This window comes from Lissotriton vulgaris, chromosome 1_2 (assembly GCF_964263255.1).
Source record: "Lissotriton vulgaris chromosome 1_2, aLisVul1.2, whole genome shotgun sequence".
NCBI lineage: Eukaryota > Metazoa > Chordata > Amphibia > Caudata > Salamandridae > Lissotriton > Lissotriton vulgaris.
This window is the reverse complement of record NC_141686.1, coordinates 155,246,463-155,272,475: the sequence shown is the minus strand read 5'-3', so window position 1 is coordinate 155,272,475 and position 26,013 is coordinate 155,246,463.

Here is a 26,013-nt window from a genome sequence, read left to right as displayed (position 1 = left end):
TCAGCCATCGCCCCGAATGTAAGTGAGGAGGCTTGGATCCTGCACTACAAAAACTTGTACTCCCAAACGAATGGTTTCCTCTTGAGGTCCTCACTTGCCCCCTAGTCGAGCTCCCAGAGAGTAAAGGTCCTAAAAACCCGGTTTTTGGGGGTCCCTATATGCACCTTGCTAGAAGTCTGAGCTGCCCTGAGGTCCCTACCATCAGGTAAAGCACCTGGCCTCGACAGGATCCCGGGTGGCCAGTTCCTTAGCGAGCAGAAGGTGTGGGCCCCATACATCTGGGTGCTGTTCAACGCCATCTTCCAGGGCATGGATGTCCTGTACACCTGGCTTGGAGCCGAAATTATTCCCATCTTCAAAAAGGACTCCCCCCTTGATCTGGTGAATTACCGACCGATTAGCCTTATTGATATCTTGCAAAAACAGTTTGCCCGAATACTACTCTGCAGGCTACAGCTATGGACAGAAGATCATGAGATTCTTACCCCCCTCCAGGCGGGGTTTAGGGCTAAGGTCTCCACCACGGACCAACTTTTTAGATTACAGCTAATCCACTGAAAAGTGGCGATCAACGGGGAAGCAAGTTTGTTCCTGAGCTTCGTAGATCCCCGATCGGCGTTTGATCTGGTGCAAAGAGATAATGTAGTGATGGCCACAAATGCAGAGACGATTTGAAGTAGAAACAAGTACTTGTTTATTAGCTCAAGAATAACAGCATAAACCAACGACCTCAGCCACAGCAACCCTCAAACAGTGGCAGCTTCACTTACGCCGCCGGCGCTTGCCTTGGAACGCTGGTCGCGGTGACATTCTAAGTGATGTCACTGCGAGCAGCTCCATTACATGCGGAGACACCGGGGGGAAACAAGGTGGGAGATACCACAGATAAGCTCTCGGCCATACTGCAAGAAGTGAGCATTCCCCACTATCTATGCCAAATGATACAACGTCTGCACCAAGGCAACTACGCCAGGGTCCGCTACGGAAAAACGGGAGAGCTTTCGGCTCCTTTTAGAGTCGAAAAGGGGGTCAGGCAGGGTTGCGTTCTGGCCCCCACACTCTTCTCCCTTTTTCCCAACAGCCTGGTAGACCATCTTTTACGATCTAAGGACCTAGACTCTCCACGCCTGGCAGACCGTCTCGTACCAGCTCTAATGTTCGCTGATGATACGTTACTTATATCCAAATCATATATGGGTATACAGCGTACATTGGAAGCTTTTTGTAACTTCTGCTCAGGAACCTGGAGATTAATATTGACAAAACAAAATACATGGTGTACAACGCTAGAACGATAAACTGTCCCCACCCCCAATTGAACGGTCTGACCCTGGGAAGAACATCTCCATTTGATTACTTGGGGATCACCCTGAATGACCGTATGGACTGGCGGTCTCACGTGGCCAAAGCCAACCCTAAACTTGCACTGGTATCAGGGGGTATCTTAAAGGTATATAATGATTGCCCCCAAAAAATGTTAGGTCCCCCACTAGAAATATATAAGGCCCAAGCAAGGGGAGGAGAGCAGTATGGAGGAGAACTCTGGGGCCATGCCAATGTAACCACTCTGGAAGCGACCGAGATCGGTTTCTTGAGATGCTTATTACATCTCCCCCAGAGTACCCCTCTACTCCCACTGGGTTTAGATGTTGGCCTGACCCCAATCAGGGACATAATAATTGACCGTCCTATACTTTATTGGAGACGTCTCTGGAGTACCCCTGAGCTCAACCATTATAGGGAGGAATTGAATGACTTCCTACTTTCCCAGGGTGCAGGGAAGATTCCTTGGCTTATTCACATCAAACATCTATGCCACTCCCTGGGTAGGGTTGACTTATGGCTTACCCCAGAACAGACATGTCCCCGTATCTCCAAGAAATCACTTGCATTAGCACTCAAGGAACATCACCTGACCAATGTACTACGGAACAGTGACTTAGGGGTGCTAAGCTCAAGATTTCTGGAGGTCAAGTGCACATATCATTTCGAACAATTTTTGGACACTATCCATCCGCCCCTTGCAAAAAAGCTTCATGTGCAATTTACACGCGGAACTCCACCGGTAAGGGATTTTACAAACAAGTAGGCAGGTGCAAATTCCACTCTTAAGGGCTGCCCAGGCTGTTCTGCTAGTGTAGAATCCGATCTACACGTTTTACTTTTCTGCCCTCCTTACGCCAACGCAAGAGCCAAATGGATTATCCAACTCTGCAAAAATGTAGGCATCAGAAATTACCAGGAAGCGTACCATATTCTAAGATACGACTCCTCCCCCTTGATGGTATTTGTGACTTCCAGATTCCTATTATATATGTGGTGTCAAAGAAGGGCCAAGCTTAAGGTGCCTGATTCTGTTCACAACGCCTAGGTGGTTTTTACTTTTACAAAAATTGGAGGGGCCTGGCAAGTGATCAGATTCACAAATCCAGCTTTCTATGCTCGTATCTAATGCTATCTTCCAAGAATTAGAATTGCTTGTGATCAACTTTTATTAACATTTTTAACACTATTTTAAAGGATCTTATTGTTACTACTCAGTCACATCTCAACATCTTATCTTATAATGTTTATTTTTTTAGCTTTCTATGTCAGACAATTTTACTGTTGTTTTATCTTTGTACCGCTTTTATAGCCCATGGCCGAAATAAGGTTTATTGACTGACTGACTGACTATTGCCATTGTTGTCATGGTGGACGGTGAAGCATGCATATTTCAAAATGAATGTTTGAAAAATATCAGTTAAAAAATAAACTTCTCAATGCACTGATATAATCGGCTGTACTAAAGTGAAACACTTCTGCATGTTAATGAAATACACTTTTAGAGTTTTGAAGCGATTGTAACTTTTTTTTTCAGGGGTGGCTCCTCCGTTGGAGTAGAGGAGCATCGCCCAACTTAAATGACCCCCAAAACCTCCAGAGATGAAAAATAAAATGGTAATTCATTACCATTTTATTTTTCATCGTCCCGTCCTCAACCGAGTGTCAGGACGGGGCAGGGCCTGCTGAGTGACAGCAGGGAGGAGTTGTGGGCAGAAGGCTCTTTGCACTGTTTTAAGTGCGCATGTCCCTTTGGCCGGCCGTCTTGGGGTGGCTAGTCAAACATGCACAATTTAAACCTCTCAGCCCAGCTGTCTCCAGAAAGCTGGGCTGAGTGTAAGTGCAGGCCTCCAGAGCACTGTTAAGCGCCGAGTGAGGCCACTCCCTCCAATCAGGGCGCTGCTCACATGCTGCATGTGAGCAGCGCTAGGATTAGGCAAGGGAGTTTACCCGTGCCCGCAGCCTCGCAGTCCAGAAATAAGAGGTCCGAGTGCAAGACGTGCAAGGAAAGTGTTTCTTTAAAAAAAAAAAATAATTTGCCTGTGCTCCCCTCACCCCCCACACGCGCCCGCCTCTCCTCCCCGTAGATGCCAGCCAACACTGATTAGTTTACACGCTTGCTGAAAGATATCTTTAAAAATGAAGGTGTTGCTCAAGATAAGCATTGCTAGACACCCTAGTTACTTCCTTTCTTGAACTTCAATTAACCTTTAAATAAATGCGTGCCCATTTATTTAACATATTTTTAACGTTAGTGGTGCTGAACCGAGTAAACAGTTGCCCAGTGCTGCTGCTGACCAGGGTCCCGCAGGTCAAATTTAGGAGGGCCACATGCGCCTGCTGCTGTAGTTAAGTACCACTGATGTAGATTCTCTGCCCCTCGAGCACAAATCTGAGCTAACCACACCAACCCCTGGATGGACGACAAAGGGAAGGTTTGCATGTATTTTAGGCTCTGGAAGTTGGACTCCCATTCATCTATCCTGAAAATAACAACTCCTAGCCACCAGACATCCATGTGGGGTCCGGCAAGCACCCTCCAGAGAGCTGGCCTAATAAAATTATCCTTTATCTAACTGCCAAGTACCTTATCAAAAATGCAAACACTCTGCGCTTATGAACACACAAGCGGTACAAAAGGGGGTGGTGATGGACCGAGCATCTGAACCAATCAAACACTTACACCCAGTCAACAGATCTGGGTTTAATCCATCACCGTTCTTTAGCCCACTCAGCCACCCCAGTTCAGATATGGCCATATGCAAATCAGTCTGACCCTGTGCCTCATGGGAACAGTCCAGCCCGAACTGCCAAGCCATGTCTTCCCTGGACCGGAAACAAGCTTCCTAGGACCGAATACACAAGAGCAAAATCCGAAAGAACCAAAACTAAGGTCCTATTTGTCACGTGCAGACCTGATTGATAGAGACTTACATTTCAGGATGAACATGTCTTAATGAAGAGGTTGAACGACCACTAGGGCTTCATACCTGCTGCAGCCGATTTGCAAAGTGCATATTTCTGGTGCAAACTCAAGTACTAGCTGCACTCAAGCGAATGGACCTTTAGTTCTGGGCTGAGGCATGACACAACAAATCAATTATGTTTACAATTCATGAAGTAAATTTGGCCTAAAAAAATATGTGTAATGGTAGATTTGCAAACTATGAATGTTTATGAACAGATTAGCAAAGTTACAAACTCAAATTAGTTGTGAATCAGTAATCAACACATGAATGCGTTTGTCAATATGATACAAATCATATCAAAATCGCAATTACAAAGGAAAGTCATGTAAAGTTGCCAAAGAATTAGTCAGAGCAAGTTTACCTTCCTATGAAGGAAAGTTCCCTAATTAGCTAAGTTAGGGAATTCGTGAAAGTTGAAGAGAAGTCAGGCAGAAGGTGTCAGCACGAGAAGCTTCTAAAGGCAGAATCAAATAAAGATTCCGTTGGGCGTAGGAAGGGAATCTGCCCATGAGTGCCGCTCGTAGTCGTGAACAGGTCGTCACTTGAACTGTTGGAGCTTTCACCTTCTTCTTCTGTTCTTGGACTGCTGTTGTTGATTTAAGAGCCTGCTTTTACCCGGACCCTTTAAATTACCGCTGGACTCGGGACTCGGGGGAGCGGGACTGCGAGGACCACAGGTCTTTGCGCACTTGCCATCATGCGCACCTGGTGCCTCTTCCCGCCCCTTCTCCCTGTTGACCCTGTTGCATCTCAAATACGACTCGCGGCCCCTGCTCCGCGGGAGCCGCTCTTAGTCGTGAACAGGTCGCCACTTGAACTGTTGGAGCTTTCACCTTCTTCCTCTGTTCTTGGACTGCTGTTGCTGATTTAAGAGCCTGCCTTTACCCGGACCCTTTAAATTACCGCAGGGCTCGGGACTCGGGGGAGCGGGACTGCAAGGACCACAGGTCTTTGCGCTCTTGCCATCACGCGCACCTGGTGCCTATTCCTGCCCCTCCTCCTCCTACTTAAGGTACACCCCACCCGCTAGCGCGGGACGCGTGCGGGCCGAAGTGCGGGGCGAAGCCCGGGCAAAGGGCGGGCCCTCTTAGGCCCTCAGAGTCCGAAGGAGGCCGGGCTGGGCCCCCTCCCTTTCCTTTTGCATATCGATGTTCGTCACAGTATAAGGACTTCTAGCATAATTTCCGAGTAAGCTCACCCTTTTAAAAAACTGTATTTGGTCCTTTGTAATAAATGTCTAATTAGTAATTGGTCTGAGATTACCTTTAGAGTTTTAGTGTGCCCCAACTAGGTCCCTACAGCCACTAGTGATTGTTATGATGTCATCTCTTCCAAAAGACAAGTCTCTATTGGCTGGAGGAGCCAATCGAGGTACACTCGATAACTACATTTTTAGGGTTGCCACAGAAACTGATAGGGAAACTGTGCTTGCAGAGCGACGGGCCGAGAGACGCCGCTCAGTGGAACTCATTAAGAACAAGAGCTCGTCTCTGGGCACGTTACAGCTAGCTATTTCGCCTGTTCCAAGTCCAAATTGTGAAAGGGAGGGTTGTGAGGTATCCCTCAGTGATAGTATCCCATTACTTTTCCAGGACAGATCCCCTACACCAGCTGAAACTAGCGACCTGATTATAAATGTCTCAACCTCTTCTCTTAACCGGATTCCTGAGGTTGAAGTTTTATCAGATACTCCTCCACCAAAAGTAAAGTCTATTCAAAAAACAAAGAATACTCATAAAACTCCTCAAGCCCAAGGTCCACCCCCGAAAAAAAGGAGAAAGAGGGGAAGTGGTCCACAGAAAAACAAGATCATCCACACTAATTTGGGAAATACAAAAAGCTCTTCAAATAATGTATCTCTAACATTTGTAGCAGTTACACCGAGCGGTGTGGCTCACTGGTTAGAGGCAGCAGACCCGGAAGCAGAGAACGGCCCGGGACCAGGGTTCAATTCCCGACACGGCAGGGTCGTGGACCAGGGTCAGCGGACTCGATAATTCTTGCCTCGGTGCCTACTCTAACCAGGGATCACACTCGGCAACTCTGGGCATTAGCTTGCCTCATCTCTACAACGGCCCCCTACATTCGCCGGGGATGCCTGGTTTCACCTTGGAGATACCCAGTAGGGACCATCTCACAGGGATAGCCAGGACGGGTTCCCCAGCGGTCTACAGCGCCACGATGCCTCAGGGCAGCAGTGTGCTTTACAAGACCACATACATTACATTACATTACATGTCCCTATAAAAGACTCATTTACTAATGATCTAGTTGGCAACATGCAACATTTAATTAGATCACTCAAATTGCCATTAGCAGAGAGGCTGAAAAGAATAGCCCAACAACTGGGAAATTTGGAACAAGCTATTGGGGAAATCAAAGGGGCTACTAAGGACCTAATAAAGTTCACACCAGTACCCCAATTACTGTCCCAGCTCCAAATATCACAATTCAAAAAGAAACAAAAACTATGAATTCAGCTATAACTAAACTGCCAAAATTAATTCCTCCCAAAACAACAGAGCCAAATATTAAAAGTAAAGGGAAGGAGGCTCAAGTGGGTGGAAAATCTAACCTTCCTCGAAGTGTCCCAAAAGCAAACAACAAAGAAAACGCTGTGAGGGTAATTCCATCTAAGAGGCTCATAGTGGAAATACCGCCGGAAGCAGTTCCGTATGTGGTGGTTCTCACTGGAGTGCCACCTTTAGAGGAGGGTAGCACAGAAGCTGAATACCAACTGAGAAATAAAGTCATATTTTGGCTAAGACAGAATCGCCCACTTCCACCAAACGTAAATGGCAACATTTTGTATGTCAGGCGTCTTCCCTGGCTGGGACAAAGAATAAAGGACATAAAGGGAGATATTATAATAATAAACTTTAGAGATGAAAGAGCCGTTGGGCATATTGTTAATTGGCTCTCCCAAAATGGCAGTAATGCAATCTCTGCACGTGATTTGACATACTTCTATCCTAGAGGTTCAATGGCCCCTGTAAGCAACCTTAGGCCCCTGCTTCATTCCAAGAGTAATTATACAGGGCCCTCATTTCGAAACCAGAATGATTGTTTCAGGCTTCCATCCCAAAATCTGGAAGGTTGCTCTAGGTTCTTTTTCCAACAGCAATTTGACCATTCTATTCCCGTTTATAACCGCTATGCAGTTTTTTCGGGCATAGAGAGAGTCGACTGACTCGATTCTGGGATTATACTTAATAATGCTGTTGATAGTCCACAAGAGGTGTTGCCTATGATCATAGAACCATCTTTTAATGGTATTTCCCTTGGCCAGTCTCCAAAACAAATTTGTTTGCAGGATACAGTGATTGATCCCACAGCTAAGTCCGCGGGTCAGACCCAACCTTGCTTAGCTCCCATGATGAAACAGGACTTAATTTCTAAACCCACTAATAGACTGACACCGGAAAATGGGGGATATAAAGGGGCTGAGAAAAAACCTTGTATCACAGTTCTATTTTGGAATGTGGCAGGGCAGCGGTCCAAAGTGACTAACGATAAATGGGTGGATTTCACTCCTAAATTTGACATCATAGCACTACAGGAGACCTGGGCATGTGATGCGATACATATGGAGGGTTTCAAGACCTACTTTTCACCTGCCCAACCGTCTACCTCAGGCAGAGCGAAAGGAGGTTTAACAATTTATGTTGCAAACCTCCTTAATACAATCGAAGTTGTGCCCATCAAATCAGATTCAAATGTCCAGATTCTAAGGTTATGCCTCAACAACAAGGATAACTTCCTCGTAGTTAATTTCTATAACAACTTGCCAGATGTTGAAGCATTGAATGTGGGATCCCTGATTCGCTCTACACTATTAGCTCACAAGAGAAAGGCAATCAAGGAGGAGGTAATTATCTGGGGTGGGGATTTCAATCTGGGACCATGCATTTTCGTAGAAATGATATTTGTGGTATCCTAGACGAATCCGGAAATCCCATCACACACTTTAGGCATTCCACTCTAGGTAACCTTCTCAATGAAATACTGTTCGAACTAGACATAGTTCTAGCAAACAATCTCAACAAGGCAGTTTTGTCATTTGCTCCAACATTCCATGGGAAGGGACACCAAACAGTCATAGACTATATCTTAGTCTCAAATGGAGAAATGTCTGTAGATGCAGTGTTTACCTCACACAAAATTGCATTAAGTGACCATAGCCCAATTAGCATCTCAATGTCATTGTCCCAGAACCCAAGGAGTGGCTTTAGTTCCATCTTAGCACAAAATAATCTGGCTCTAAACAGATTAAATGGTTACGCACTGAAATGGGAGAAAGTAGACCCTACAGAAATAACAAAACGAGTGGTAGTAAGGGCCTTCCCTCCCCTTATAAAATGTCTTGCCTTAGACGCCACATACCAAGAAATCATTGCCAATTTTGAGACAATTATAAAAACGATTAATGAGGCTTTGTGGGTTGAATTAAAACATAAATCCACGCAGAAAAAGGGCTGGTTTAATCATGATTGTACGGTTGCCTAATCTAACTTAAAAACAGCTTTGAGGAAGTCAGTTAGGATCCCACAAGTGGTAAAAAATTTAAGGAAGCAATACAATTCTGCACTGAAAACAAGGAAAAAAGAACTAAAAAAGTAAATATGGGACCAACTGCACGAAATGTGCACTCATAAAAATTCGTCTGCCTTCTAGAAAGTGGTCAAGTCTCCAATTTTAACCGATAACAATAAGCTCCCAAAGTTAGAGGTAGCAATAGAGTAGAAGGATTGGGTTCTTCATTTCTCTAAGATTTTTTCTCTTAGTCCGGATTCTCTAAATCCACAGGACCCCGAATCCAATGACCCAGTTAGTCCTTATCCTATAGATATACAATTTACACCAAAGCAAATTGCACAGGCTCTGAAAGCTAGTAAACATGGGAAGGCACTGGGTCCCGATGGTGCTCCCATCGACTTGTTTAAAGCCCAAATGGACCTCTGGACCCCCCTTCTAACTAGAGTTCTGAATGCAACTTGCAATGTTGGTCTATTGGAATCTTGGTCGAGGTCCGTGCTAGTTCCCATTTTTAAAAAAGAGGACAGGGGGTCGGGTACCTGCTATCGCCCAATCTCTCTTTTAGACTCCCTTGGTAAAGTGGCTGGTCGAGTCATTGTAGAACTATTACAAGATTGGGCAAATGATGGCAGAATCATTTCAGACCTACAGTATGGGTTTCGTCAAGGCTTAGGGACCATTGAACAGGCCTTAAATCTCTCACTCCTGATCGATAAGTACGTTTCCATCAAAGGAGGAGACCTGTACATGGTCTATGTGAACTTATCGTCCGCATTTGATTGTGTCTCCCACTCCAAACTTTGGTCTTTATTGATCGACATGGGGGCACCATTAAATGAAATACAATTTCTGAGAGAACTTTATTCAAACGCCACAGCAAAAGTCCGCTATAGGGTGTGGGGGGAGCTGACGGCGGAGTTTCCAGTAGAAAGAGGGGTGAGGCAAGGGTGTGTCCTGGCACCCTTTCTCTTTACACTATATACAAACGGGCTGGAAAGAGAGATGTTGAAGGGGTGCCAGGATCTTCCAATGGTGAACAACCGCTCAATTCCCGCACTCCTTTATGCTGATGACACAGTTATACTAGCTCGTACCCCCCTTGAACTCCAAAAGAACCTGGATAGATACTCCACGTTTATGGCAGGCCTGGACCTAAAAATAAACATCAGTAAAACCCTTGTTATGAGGGCTGGTTCAGGTCGCAAAAATAAAATGAGGGGGATCTACCTTAACAAGGAAAAAATAGCGACAACAGAAAAATACTCTTACCTGGGTATAACAATAGACCACAAACTTACATGGAAACCAGCTGTGGAAACACGCAAACTGCTTTTTTTAAGACGAATGACTAATTTTACCAGAAAGTTGGGAAAGAGAGCTCCTCCAGAAATCATTATGATATATAAAGCCAAATGCCTATCTGTGGCCTTGTATGGGGCTGGTCTTTGGGGTTTTGTGGCCACAGACAGCATCCAGAGGGTAGAAAACTCTTTTTTGAGGTTCCTTCTCGCAGTACCTAGTAGCACGGGTACTTTTGCTTGCCACACTGAGTTGGGTCTCGCATATGCAATGGACTTAGCAAAAACGGAACCTTTGTTATTATGGCACAGGATTTGGACCTCGGATAAGGCAACCTTTACCCAATCAATTCTTTCTGATTGCCTAAACATGGATAATGCTAATAACTCTAGGTGGCTGCGGTATATCGCGAGGTTCTTTCATGATTTAGGATGGGACCAATATTACTTAAACCCCTCCTTAATTCGCGAGGTACCGAGAAAGGTCTTAAAAAAGAAATGCCTGGCTCATCTTGAGGACTTGAGACTGATGAGCGAGGTCATTAAACCTTCCGTTATTCACACTTTGCTTATACAAGCGGTACCCACTATACAGCCGTATCTCACCTATGACACCACGAGTTATGAGCGTTATCTTCTTGTAAGGTTCGTGATGAATTCTTTTTACAGATTGGTTACATTCCCTACCAGGAACAACTGGGCCAAAGTGCTGTCGCCCTGTCCTTGTGATGGTACCACTTCTCAATCTACTTTGCACACCATTCTTTTCTGCAAATTTTATTGTGAACTCAGGAAAAGATGGCTTATACCTCTTTTAAGGAACACTGGTTTTAGACAATGTCGTCCAGCCTTGCTTTTTTTACAACTGCTACAGGGTGAGCAGTTGGTACTTTTAGTGGTTAGCTTTCTTAAACGTCTTGTTCGACATTGCATGAACTTAGACTGTACACTGCGCAACAGTTAAGTCTGAAATCTAACACTGTAACTAGTAATGCCAAATTTTTAAATGTATTCATTCTGCTGGTTGCCAATCGTCTCATATTTTTACCTGTAAACATTGTATTTTTTAAAATTGTACTATATATGGTTATCTGATTGTATATGTTTATGCAAATATGTATGTTTATTTTTGTATGCTTTTATGATTTGCAACCAAAATCGAAATAAAGCAATATTGAATTGAATTGAATTGAGTGTAACTCTTTCAGGCGAAAGAAAAAAACATTTGCTCTAAACTGACAAGGAAAGCATCATCTCAAAGGAGATTGGAAAGGGAATCTAAACTACCTTAGCTATGCATAGTTTCAATTATTTCTTCCACGGAAAGATGCAACTCCTCCCTTTAAGGGAACCAATCAGGATCGAAGTTGCTGCGATAAAAGGTTCCGGTTCACAAGTTCCATACAATGGAGTCTCTGGAGCGTGACCTGCAGCTGGATATCTGTAGCAGGATGATACCATTAGGTCAGGATCTTTTCACTCACAGGTGAGTGCCCATTATTTCACTCTCCAAGGAACACACACGCAGATAAACATTCACACAAAACGAAACTAGAAACACATTTTAACCAACGGCTGTAACAGCCTGGCTCCTGCAAAAAGAAAGAGGAAAAATAGCCAAAAACGTAAACCATTTTACAATGAGGCTTACATTAACTATGGTTCACCTTAAGGTGAATACCACGCTATGAATAGGTATTCATGCTGCAGAATAATGTACATATAAGTGCAAAGCAATTAAAAATAAAATCATCAGCCATTCCCCCATGGATCGGAGAGTCATAGCACCACAAAAAGATGATTGACAGAATGCTGAACATGGACAAACATTCACCCCCAGTCACAAATCTGGGTTAAATCCATTGTTTGCTCACCATACCACCCAGTCCGGACCCAGGCATATGCAAATCAGACTTAAAAAAAACAACATTTTTATTGATTTTATAATAAACATTACCAGTGCACCGGGCGTGGAAAACACATGCATCACCCTATCAGAGCACCAGGTGAAAAAATCAAGTTGTAGAATCCGTTCCACACATAAGTCTCCCAGGCCGTATACAATATATTAGCAATGCCTGTCCCCCATACTATGATCATAAGTTGGAAAAAACAGCCCCTGCTCCCCGAGTCCCCTCCCGCTCCCATGGCCGGGCCATGTGGGGTTCAAAGTGTAGTCCCCTGTTCTCCTCCTATTCCTGCCAAATTTTAAAATGTTTCTGGGGACGACCCCATGACAGATGTATCTGCCCACCCAACCCCATACAGTATTCCATGCCCTTTACCCAAATCTCCACTGAGGGTGCCTCCACCTCCTTCCATGCCTTTGCAATATCTCTCTTAGCAATAATTAAACCCACCCATAAGAGTGCCCTCTGGTAGCATGTGCCCCCCAGGTCATCCATAACGTGAAGAAGAATGAGCCTGGGATCTCGGGGGATAGCCCAACCCAGTAATAGTAATATAGTAATAGGGGCATTTATATAGCGCTGGGTTTTTACGCGCACCGGCGTGTCCCCGCGCTTTGACCGCTGCGAAACCCTTCCTGGCTTCCCTGAGAGATGGTCCCTTAATGGGTATCTCCAGGGTGAGACCAGGCATCCCCGGCGGTCTGATGGGGCCGTTAGTGAAGATGAGGCAAGCTAGTGCCCAGAGTTGCCGAGTGTGATCGCTGATCAGAGTGGGCACCGAGGCGAGAGAATTATCGAGTCCGCTGACCCTGGTCCAGAAACCTGCCGCGTCGGGAATCGAACCCTGGTCCCGGGCCGTCCTCTGCTCTCGGGTCTGCCGCCTCTAACCAGTGAGCCACACTACCTCAAGTTTCCCCCAGCACATTCCCCCAAAACTGGGCCAGCACTGGACAGTACCAGAACGTATGGAGCAGATCTTCCTATGTGTCACCACATCCCAAACAGTCACTCACTGCAATAAAGCCCATTCTATGGAGCTGAGCTTTAGTGCACCCTGTGTAGCACCTTCAGTTGGATCAGCCGGAGTTGGGAGGCTATCACCGCCTCTCTGTAGCCCTCCGCCGCCACTCTCCAGTCATCGTCATCCAATGGGCCCAGGTCACCATCCCAAGCTGCTCGAACCCCCACCATTGAGTCCAGCATATTGCGCAACAGCATTTTATATATCTTGGCAGTTTGTTGGAGGTGCGTAAGTAGGATATGGCTTTCAATGGGGAAATCTCAGGGATAGACTCCAACGATTTTATCGTGGGAAGAAGGCCATGTCAGAGTTGAGCATAACAGAAGAACTGGGTATGAAGCATATCGAACTCTTCCTGTAGGTTTTGGAAGAATTTAAGCATCCCACCCTCGAGCAATCCCCTACCGTCAATATACCTATTTTGTCCCAGGCGGAAACCCCGGCAAGGCCACTACTTTTGGCAGTCTGGTGCCTCGTCATAGCGGGGTCTCCAGCGTATTGCTGTCTGCCCATCCCACCCTCTGGAAAGCCACTATCCAAACCTCAAACACCACTCCCAAGGTGGGCAGGAGAGCCTCAGGAACACTCCCACCATAAACAACATGTGTACAATCCCGACCTCCCAGCCTCCATCCCTTCGTAGCGCATGGAGAGTCTACAAAGCCTGTAAACCACCAATAATTCACAACCAGCAGGTGTGCTGCCCAGTAGGACAGGAGCATGTCCGGAGTGCCCAATTCGCCCCCAAAGGCTAGTCGGCAGCACATTCTAAAGGCAATGTGAGGAACTCCGGCCCCTCCCTCGAGCAGCAATCTGATCAGCGCATTGATGTCCTTAAAGAATCTATTGTATGATGGGGAGGAATGATTTTATAGTTGATAGAGTAGGCGGGGAAGGGACACCATTTTAAAAATGGCGAGCGCCCCAGGAGAGAGAAAGGGCAGAGCGCCAGAACCAGGCATCCCAGCTGAGACCTGCCAACTGAGGCACCAGGTTCTGTTCATAGGACCGGGTCGCATCTGTAGTGACGTAGACCCAAAGTTATTTAAACCCTTTATCCTGGATCCCATGACATAGCAGCTGGGCAAGTAGGAATGCGGTAGACCAGCGATTTCTAGGCATTCATCAAAAGACCAGAATAGGATCCATAGATATTCAAGATTTTAAGTGCCCTGGCCCCCAAAATATTTGGGTTAGCCAGAAACAGGAGAACATCGTCGGCATAAATCGAGATCCTATCACTAACCTCGTTGGACCATGGGAAGCCCTACAGGAGTGCATCAACCCTCACCCAGTCCTCCAGGGGCTCTACCACCAATGCAAAATGCAGAGGCAACAGCCCTGGCGGCTGCCCCGCTGCACCAGGAACCAGTCTAATTTGATCCCCCCAACCCGCATTCTGGCCACCAAGTTTGTGGAGAGAAGTCGCACATATCGTATAAAGTTAGGACCAAAACCAACCCTGGACAAGTGGACGAACAGCAACGCCCAGTCCACTGAGTCAAAGACTTTTTGAAAATCAACAGATAAAGGGGCACTGTGCCTGTGATGGGCCTTGCTTAACCTTAAAGTGATTGCATTAGGGACCCTGCGGATGATATGTCTAGTAGCACGGTGAGCCATAAACCCAGATTGATTGGGGTGTACCAGTCGAGTGTTAATGCCCTCCAGGCGGGTGGCCAACATTTTAGCCCAAGTGTTTTCCTCTGAGTTTTGGAGCAAAATAGGTCGAAAATCGCAGCAGTGAGTGCCCTTCATGCATGGCTTTGGCAACATCATGATCTCAGTGGTCCAGAGATCGTACTAATTCCCCTTTCTTTGAAGCCTCCTGAAATGTCTTGGATAATAAAGGGCAGGTCTATGGCCACACCAACTGCCAGAACTCAGCTGGAAACCCATTAGGTCAGACGCCTTACCGGCGTGTGGCTGCGTCAAGGCAACGCACAGCTCGTCCCATGAGACCCCTGCCTCCATTGCCTTACATACCTCCGGGGTCAGGCTAGGCATCGGGAGATCCGATATAAACATTTGTAGGTCAGAATCGGGGCTCAATGGGTCTGCTCCATAAAAGGAGCAGTAGAAGACGGCAAATGCACCCGCGATGAACCCACTCACAGTCACCCACGAGCTGTCATCTGCCACCAGGTAGGCCACCGGAACCCCCAGCTCCCTGGGGTTGCATAGCCAGTGCAATGCTTTACTTGCCTTATCTCCCCATTGATATACTCTACTGTGTGTGGCCAGCAAGGCCGCCCTCGCCTCCTATGTAAGCTCCTGGCGGAGAAGGGTTTGAATATGCAGTAAGTCATGCAGGATGGACTCCTGTGTGGCGGGTAAATATTGTTGTTCTAGCTCCTCCAGGTCCCTGACTTTCCGATTGCCTCTATCTTTCTGACCTGTAGCATAGCTAATAATTCACCACCTCAGTGTGACCTTCTGAGTCTCCCACAGCAAAACGGAGCCCCTAATATTGGTGAGGAGGTGCTGACAGGTTTCCTGACATCATTCTCGGATTTTGTCCTTCTAGAAGAGCCAGTGATCTAATCAGTAACTCTTTCCCAACCCCCTCGAGCCCCAAACCAGCTTCATCAATACTGGTGCGTGGTCAGAGAGTCCCCGGGCCATAAATTCAACATCAATGACTCAATGTCCATCCTGACTATGCAAGAAAAAATGGTCTAATTGAGAGACGGAATGATGTGCAGTATAAGATATATCCCCTCTCAGCGGGATGATGGGCTCTCCACAAATCCGTCAGTTTCCAGTTATGTACAAAAGTGGACAGGAGCGTGAACCCACTCCCAGGTCTGAAACCCGCTGAGGAACGGTCCAGAGCTGGGTTACACATCCCATTGAAATCGCCACCTAATATCCATGCTGCTTCCGCAGTTCTCATATAAGGCCACACAGCTTACGAAGGACCTCCGTATTAAGGGGAACATTGACACAAATCAATTTGTATACCTGCACTTTGTGTGTTTGAAAATTGCATTGTGTATTTAACTCTGATTGTGTAAACGTGCACTTCGTCATTGTATCATTCATTGTCAGCTAGCGCTCAGCTTGCATTGTTGATTGGCTGTACTACGCGCTTTTCATATTTAGCGTACTGCCCTCAGCATCTCTCCTCCCTGCGCCCCAACCTCGCCCAGGCTGAATTTCGATCCCCCCACCATTTTGTTTGTTGTGCCTAACCAGCACCTACAGCCCACCTCCCGCCTCCCAGCTGCCCCTCCCCCGCACGGACTCAGAAGGCTTGCCTTGCCTGCTGCTCCTCTGTGACCTCTCCTACCACGTAGGAAGCGGTTGCTCCCCTTGCACCCTGCCCGACTGCCACAGCGCTTCGCAAAGACTGTTATTGGTATCGTAGCACTATACGCCTGCATGCCATTATTTTGCCTGCCACTGCTGCCGCTTTGTATACCTGCACTTTGTGTGTTTGAAAATTGCATTGTGTATTTAACTCTGATTGTGTAAACGTGCACCTCGTCATTGTATCATTCATTGTCAGCTAGCGCTCAGCTTGCATTGTTGATTGGCTGTACTAAGCGCTTTTCATATTTAGCGTACTGCCCTCAGTGTCTCTCCTCCCTGCGCCCCAACCTCGCCCAGGCTGAATTTCGATCCCCCCACCATTTTGTTTGTTGTGCCTAACCAGCACCTACAGCCCACCTCCCGCCTCCCAGCTGCCCCTCCCCCGCTCCGCCTCCCCCCACTATCCATATAAGACTGATGTCCCAACGCGCAACGTCCACGCGCTACGGCCGCGCCGAAGGTGCGCCAAAGGTAAGCCCGTCTACGCGCGTCTGCCCCTGGACTGCGCCCAGCGCCAGACCCCCTGGTCCCCGCTTCACCCACCCCTCCCGCATTACATACGACCCATCCACCCTCCTAACACTCAACCCCGGCCGACTCCCTAACTGTGCCCAGGCCGCACCGGGACACACCCATGAACCCTTCACCTGCCCCTCCTGCAAATACGACTCCTTCGAGACCCACACCAAATCCACAATCTCCAAACAGAGATCCAACACCAACCACCTTAAATGCATCCTTCTCAACACCCGCTCGGTTCACAAACACGCCATCGACCTTTGGAACCTACTCGACACCTTTTCCCCGGACGTCGCCTTCCTAACAGAAACCTGGATGAATGCCTCATCAGCCCCAGACATCGCCATAGCCATCCCGGACGGCTACAAGATGATCCTTAAGGACCGCACCAAGCAAACAGGAGGAGGCATCGCCATCGTCCATAAGAACACCATCCGCGTCTCAACCATATCAGAAGACAACCTCGCTATCGCCGAACACCCCCACTTCCAGATCCACACCGACCCCAAGACCACACTCAGAGGCACCCTCCTCTACAGACCCCCAGGACCCCGTACACAATTCAGCGAAGACATCACTGACTTCATCACCCCACACGCCCTCCCCTCAGAAGAATACATTCTACTGGGAGACCTCAATTTCCATCTGGAAAAAAGCAACAACAGGAACACTACCACCCTCCTGGACAATCTCGCCAATCTCGGACTCAAACAACTTGTTAACACCCCCACCCACTACGCAGGACACACACTTGACCCTATCTTCACCTCCAGCAAGCATATCTCCTTCACTCACTCCACAACCCTCCACTGGACGGACCACAGTTGCATCCACTTCATTTACAACAAGACCACGATTCACAACCACCCTCAACCAACTCTACGAAGAAATTGGAACAAAATCTCAATCGACCAGATCTCCACATCACTTCTTCAAAAAAACCCTGCCTATTCGACGAACCCTAACCAAGCCGCCACCAACCTCACACATTGGCTAACCCAAACCGCCGACAAACTAGCACCCCTGAAAAAACAAGGAAGCAAGAACGCCCCATGGTTTAATGATGACCTTAAGAAATCCAAAAAACTCTGCCGCTCCCTTGAAGAAACTTGGAAAAAAGACCCAAACACTATCACCCAAGCCGCCTTCAAAAACGCCACCAGCAAACACCACCAACTAATCCGGACAGCCAAGAAATCAGCACTCAAAGACCGACTAGACTACAACGCCCACAACAGCAAGGAACTTTTCAACATCATCAAAGAATTCACCAACCCCACAGCCAGCTCCAACAACATCACCCCCTCTCAAGTCCTCTGCGACTCCCTCGCCTCTTTCTTCCATGACAAAATCGCCGACATTCATAACAGCTTTGACAACCAACCCGTAAACCAGTCTTCCCCGCTCTCCCCCGAACCTGTACCCCCTCCGAATAACCTTCTCAACTGGAACCCAATCACCACAGAAGACACCATTCGCCTAATGAACTCCATCCACTCTGGATCCCCCACAGACCCTTGCCCCCATCACATCTTCAACAAAGCAGACTCCATTATCGCACCCCATCTCCGAGACGTCATCAACTGCTCCCTCAACTCAGGCACATTCCCAGAAAAATGGAAACACGCCGAACTCAGCACCCTTCTGAAGAATCCCACAGCCGACCCCACCGAACTCAAAAATTACCGCCCCATCTCGCACCTCCCATTCCCTGCCAAAGTCAACAATCAGCTCGCCGCCTTCCTCGAAACCAACAAATCACTCAACTCCTCACAGTCTGGCTTCCGAGCCAAACACAGCACCGAGACCGCCCTCATCGCAGCAACAGACGACATTCGAACACTACTGGACAACGGAGACACAGTCGCCCTCATCCTCCTCGACCTCTCCGCAGCCTTCGACACAGTCTGTCATAGTACCCTAATACAACGCCTCAGCAACATCGGAATTCAAGGAAAAGCATTGGACTGGATCATCTCGTTCCTCGCTGGAAGAACTCAGAGAGTCCGCCTCCCCCTTTTAAGTCAGAGGCCACCGAAGTCATTTGCGGCGTTCCACAAGGATCTTCTCTCAGCCCTACCCTCTTCAATGTCTACATGAGCCCCCTCCCAACCTTCGCACGTCAGCACAACCTCAACATCATCTCCTACGCCGATGATACTCAGCTGATCCTCTCACTCACCAAAGACCCAACCACCGCCAAAACCAACCTTCATGAAGGGATGAAAGAAGTAGCCGAGTGGATGAAGCACAGCCGTCTGAAACTGAACTCGTACAAAACGGAAATCCTCATCCTAGTTGCATCCCCTTCCGCCTGGGACGACTCTTGGTGGCCAACGGCCCTAGGAAAAGCCTCCATACCGACGGACCACGCACGGAACCTGGGCATCATTCTGGACTCCACTCTTTCGATGACCAGACAAGTCAACGCCGTCTCATCATCATGCTTCAACATCCTACGCATGCTCAAAAAAACATTTCGCTGGATCCCCACCGAAACAAGAAAAACGGTCACCCACGCACTGGTTACAAGCCGTCTGGACTACGGAAACACCCTTTACGCCGGCACCACCGCAATACTGCTGAAAAAACTCCAACGCATTCAAAACGCCTCAGCCAGACTCATACTAGACATCCCCCGCACAGACCACATCTCCGGTCACCTGAAAGACCTTCACTGGCTCCCCATCAACAAAAGGATTACGTTCCGTCTCCTCACCCACGCACACAAAGCCCTCTACGAACTTGGACCTGACTGCCTCAACACGCGCCTTTCCTTCTACACTCCCACCCGCCCTCTGCGTTCGTCCAACCAAGCCCTCGCCGCTGTTCCGCGCATCCACAAAGCCACCATGGGGGGAAGATCCTTCTCCTACTTAGCGGCCAAAACCTGGAATTCCCTTCCCATCCGCCTCTGCCTTACCCAAAACCACCTAGCCTTCAGAAAACAGCTCAAAACCTGGATATTTGATAAGTAAACCCCCCCCCCCCTCCTCAAGCGCCTTGAGACCCTCTGGGTATGTAGTGCGCTATATAAATTTCTTGACTTGACTTGACTTGACATGGAGCTTGGCAGCAAGAAGCGTCCCAGTCTGTTATGCCACACCCTAGAGTCAGCCAAGGGGTATGACCCGGAATCAAGATGGCCACGCCTCTAACCCCAGTGAAACCCCGAAAAATATACCCGAGTATAGCCTTTCTGTGCCAGGAAGAAGCATTTATTTCTGATCATAGGAATCTCTTAGAGCCGAACAGCATCCGTAGTAGCAGGAAGAGTCTCCTTAGGCACCGCCTCCCTCTTGATTTTGTCTAACATCCCATTAACATTCCAGGACAGAAATGTAAGTGTATTCAGGACCACATGTTGTCGTGTGGAGTCAGGTAAACGAAGGAGATCATCCATGACCATGGTGTGCCTGTGCAGTGCATCTAAGGATTAGGTATGTCCTGCCTGCCTGCTTGTTCTATATCCGTACTTGAAATGAAAACTTAACCAAAAACGAGACCCTATTCCTTCCCCCACCCTCAACACCCCACCATACTTCGTGAACAGGAGGTACCTGTCATGCGCCTAGGGACAGACGCTAACGGGGCAGTTGTGTGATCTGTATCACCCCTTCTGCCCATGTCCCCTCCCCAAACGCAAACCATCCCCAATGAAAGAAGATGCTTTAATCCTGATAGAGTACCTTCAAACGGGCTGGGAATAAAAGCATGTATGTAAGTCCCATGGCTCTCAGTTTTTGCTTGGACTACTGGAAGGACATACGTTGCTGTTGTACCTTCAGGGTATAGTCCGGGAATATCACCACCGGATAGAATTGGAAAGTCAAATGGCTGGTCTTGTGGGTTGCCCTGAGTACAGCACCTAATTAGTATACTTAAACACTCACACGATAAATGGTCTGCAGGGGGAGCTGATCAGTGGTTTGGCAAACAGTGCTCTTTGCACTCATTCCACGATCAAGCATCCAGAGACCTCGTCCTTTGGGACCCAACTGTTCAGCCAGTCCCATATGAATTTTGTTGGCAGGGAGCCCTCCGCCCCCTCTGGAACACCCATCACGTGGAGATTATTTATTTAGGACCTCCCCTCTGCATCTTCTGCGCGGACCTCCAGTTGACCCACCTGTCGTTGCAGGGCGACCAAGCATTCCTTATTCGATTATCACATTCCACCTCAGTAACTCTGTGTGTGGTGATGCATATGTCCTGTCTAATAAATGCGAGGTCCACCTTTAGTTCCCCCATCATGCCCGCTAACATGACCTTGAGGTCTTTGATTGCAGCAAGGACATGAGAGGAATGTGGATCCCCAATGGTCGCAGGAGCACCCCCTGTCGCTCCCACCCCATCCGCAGTAGCTTGTTGATTGGTCTATTTCTCTATTTCTTATTGTGGAGTTACAGTGGTTGGGTTATCCCTCGCCATACCGACGGGGTCAAGAAGGAGTGTCCCCAAAAGGGCAATATTCAATTCACAATGAGAGGGACAGGTTGGGCTATTTTTATCGGGGTCCAGCGTACAGGCCCAAGGAATATGTGAACAAAGAAAGGTATGCAGTTCCCCTAAGTGGTATACCAAAGGAGTGGAAGAGGGGGGCCAGGTACCCACGTGGGAAGGAAACACGGGAAAGGGGGAGGGGGATCCTCCCTTTCGGGACTAAAACCCTCACACACCCAGCAAACTAGGTGTCATGCTTCATCATCTGGGTTTTGCTCCTCGTCAAAATGGTGGTGCAATGTCTGACGGGCACCCAAACGGGGCTCTTTGACGGAGATCTTCTGTCCCTGCCAGTTGGTGCATGTGGGTGTGAGGGCCCTAGTGGGAGGTGTAGAGTCAAATGAGTGGTGGTGATTAAAAAAGGTTAAGTAGTCCACTACGTGTCTTTAATGGTGTGGCTATCTACCTTATTTTTTTTTTTTTGAAAACCTTTATTCAAAAAAGAAGGAGATACATGCGCAGGCCCACAACCATCATGGCCGGCCGCAAAGACAGTCAATGAGAACAGGAGAAACTGGAGCCAATCAGTAAACAGGATATATCAAAGTACATCAGATGTGGTTGTGGGGCTCGCAAACAGGATATGAAGTTTTCATTTTTAAATTTTAGAAAAAGAGTAGGGGCTGCAACAACAAGGACATCACACCTTAAAGGATAGAAGCACAAAGGAGACGATTGGGACTTACCCCAATTACAGTCGGAGATAGGCTATGACTAAAGCAACTATGCAATCTGGGCAGCCACTGCGATAATACTGGACAATAAACCACATTACAATAATCCACATTTCTAAAAATCACCCCAGAGAGCCTAGCCCCCAAGAACAGAAAAACAGAGGCTTATCGAAAATCCGGAAAAAGAAAGAAAGGTGCAAGACCAAGAGACAGCCAACCCTACTAAAGAGGAAAGAACCCTCCCAAAGCCGGAAAAGAGCGATAGGGACCATAGAACAAAACAAACTAAAATAACAAACCCCCCCGCACCCGCCACCCTGCACCCCTGTAATGGCTACGGCCTAACCCACTAACAGCGTGCCTGTCGCCCGGGAACTGCCCCACAAAAGGGAAAGTATAAGAAGAAGTGGAGGAGGAGAAAAACAAACAAGCCCCCGGACACCTGGTACCCCCCGCCGGCGGTGACCCCCCCACAGCACAATCATCATCAAGCAAAGCTAAACAGGCAGCAATATCACGGGGAGGACAGTCACCAGGAAACCCCCCCCCATCATACCCCCGGCCCGGTGAGGAATTCGGTGCAGTCCCGGCAAAAGTAAACGGGGCAACCCCAGGGAAATAGAAGTCAACCCTGCAAGCCTCACAAGGAGATCTATCACCAAAGTCATATCAGTTGCAAACAAAGGGAGCGTCTCAGATGGTCCAGAGCAGTGGCGAGGAGCAAGAAAACCTCAAAGTCAAAGTCAGCCCTGACCAGTGCGAATCCGTTCTGGAGCACATCCCGACCAAGCCACATCCAACCAGAGGCAGTCAAAGCGTCCATGGCAGACCAAGGCATTGAAGATGGAGCAAAGTCCGGTCACAAAATGGCGGCATCCGTTATGCAGACGGGCCGGAACAAAGGAAAATGGCGATCCCCTTCGACTGGACTCTGAGACTCGGCAATGAAGAACAGGACATCCAGCGACGATACACCATCGGATAGGAGACGTAGAGGGAAGACCATGTACTGTAGCAGATGAAGGAAAAGTGAGGCCGACTCTCAAAGGAGCAAAGTCGGACTGCCGCTCGGGCCCCTTAAGATGGCGGGTCAAATCGCTCGACTGGACCGCAGACTTCTGTGCAGGCGCTGCAGCGTCCGTGGCCGGTCGCGAGCAGACATCATCCAGTTTCGCCGCCAGGGAGACACATGTGCCGGTGAATTGCGAGCGGAGCGCCCCAATCGCCGCCATTACGGATCTCAATGAATGTGCGCCATCCACCCCCTCCATCCCGAGGTCCAGAGGATGGAGGGGGACACAATCTTCAGCCCACATCGCCGGGCTCCGAGCACACATTTGGCGATCTCAACAACAAGGGTGCCCCGAACTGGCACACTCAGCACAGACACCGGCTGTGGGTGCAGCCCGTCAGCCCCCGGACCGGGAAACGAGGGTCAGGCACACAACCCACAGCCACAGTGCAGGAGAATCGCAGCACGTCACAGTGTCTCTCCTCCGGCACCATCCATCAACGAGGACAAGAGACTCAAAAGCGGAAAGAATTATTCAAACCTGGAAGACCGGCCCCAATCGCGGTCCCGCAGCCGATGTTGATCAGGTCCCTCCCGGGTGTTTCAAAAATCGAGGTCCCGGCGGCAGCCCAGAGTAGGCCAAAAATGAGACACGACATAACTTCGTCGCTGAATTAGGTAGGAAATCCGGGAATGCACCGTTGGCATCAGGCAACCTTCATACATCCAGGCACAGGGCGTGGGTAGAGGATAGACAACAGGCTAGACGGGCCGCCGGTGGAGGTCGGCGGAGCCGGAAGCTTATGCGGCCATCTTGGTTCGCTGCTTAGCTCCTCCCCGGCTATCTACCTTATTAAAAACAGTGAGGAGAGATGACTTCCTGGTACTAAGATCCAGAGAAGTATACTCTAGAGTTCTCTTAGAGGCCCAGCAGAGAGGTGAGAAGATGGAGAACAGCAGGCTGTTAGTGTGCCCCTCTGTCCCTCACTCTTCGACCCAGGAGGAATGTGGCCCAACTTGCCAACTCAGCTGCTCTTCCCCAAGAACGCGCACCTCACAGATGCCTAAACCGTACAATATTATAGAGGGGAAGTAATAATTTCACTACTCTTGTTAGGCACTTCTGTACGGCACTGCTGGACACGTAACATGCAAAAGAGTCCACTCTCTTTCACAAGAAATAAATCTAAAGCACGTAAAACCATGGTCCTAATTGACACACACTCTGTGTTAATAGCAGTTAGTGCCCCTGCAGTATTGGTTGTAAGATGGTCAACCAATGTAAATAGATTTCTAATTTTTAGGTCATTTAAAACTACTCCTACAGAAGGAATCATAGTGCCAAAGTTTTCACCAACTACTTGCAAAACACTACGCCTGGCTCTTGCATGAGTCCCTATTCATCTATCTAATTCACATGGTACACTTTAGGAAACACTAAAGCTAACAGGTCTCAGTGCAGCACCCCCAGATACAACACAGTGCTCCCCAGGTGCCACAGGTGTGTTGTCAGCGGCCACGCTATAAGGCACCGACCAGGCCACAGCATTGGATAGTGCCCCCAAAGTCAAGAATGTTTGTCTTGCAGGGGGCTGCCCTATCCAGGTGTCCCTTTCCGTTCCAGTCATAGGGTGCCCCCTGAAACACACACCTCATCAGCGCCACAATGGGAGGCCCCCTGACACTCACGGGTATGACGTGAGCTAGCATCCGTAGTGGGCTGCGGGCCAGCCCTGAAGCCCACCGACAGCCGCAGCAGTGCCATAATCTAAGTCTATTGTCCCAGGCAGGCACTCATGGAAACCAGCGGGACCTGTCCGTTGTTGCTTTCGGATCCTCAATGCCTACAGCATCTCCCATTGACCTCATAGGGACGGACGACGGTCAGGCAGCAACTTATGATCGGTTACATCTTCCTATGTGCCATCGCTCAGGACTACGACATGTCCCAGAGCCCTTCAGAAGCCTGTCACCACAGTCCACCACTCCTTGCAGGAAATGGGGGCTACAGGCGGGACGGCTATTTCTCCTCTTCTGTGGTCAGAATGTGCAGGAAGGGAAAGTTTGTGATGTTGCTATGGATTTCACCACCACAAGGTTCAACCCAGGTCAGATGCCCCCTGGGAGCAGCGGTGTTAAGGCAGATTAACTGCTCTGTAAGCAGAGGTCTTCCCAGAGCGATCACCATGCTTGCTGGCCCAATCACACCTCCCTGCAAACCCCTTAGGGTGACTATAGCACACAAAAAGATGATGGATGGAATGCTGAACATTGGCAAACATTTACCCCCAGTCACAGATTTGTGCTAAATCCATTGTGTTTTTGCTCAGCATGCCTCGCCAGGTTGGACCCAGCCATTTGCAAATCAGTCTTGACCCTGGGAACAGTCCAGCCCTATCTGCCAGGCCACGTCCTCCCTGGACCAGAAAGCAATCATCCTGGGACCGGTTTCGGGGTATCACCCCTTATCAGTCAGATTAGCTTGAAGTGAGAAGCAAAGGGAACATGAGAGTCATCACACATTACCCTCATAAATCCTGTTGAAACAGCTCTTCATATACCAGTTGTTGGCTTTTGCTGCTTACATCTAGACTCCTCCAAATCCTTCAGTTTGTCATAAATGACTCCACAATTCCTTAAGCTCCACCTCTTCTCTCTTTCTTTTCCCCATTCTTTTTTGTCAACTGTTTTCCTCCCTCAGCTTTGTGACCCACTCTTTGCAGCCATTAGTTTAATTCCTGTTATGAAGAGGAATAAGCATATCACAGAAATTGCAAGTATCAGTAGAGGGGTTAGTATAGTTCCTAATAGTCAACTACCACTGCCATTAAGCCATCTGCCAACAGCAGAACCCCCCGTCTCTATTGCTTCCGAAGCACCTGTCTCTTCCACCTCCTTCAAATCCTTAGAAACTTCAGCAAATTTAATGACAA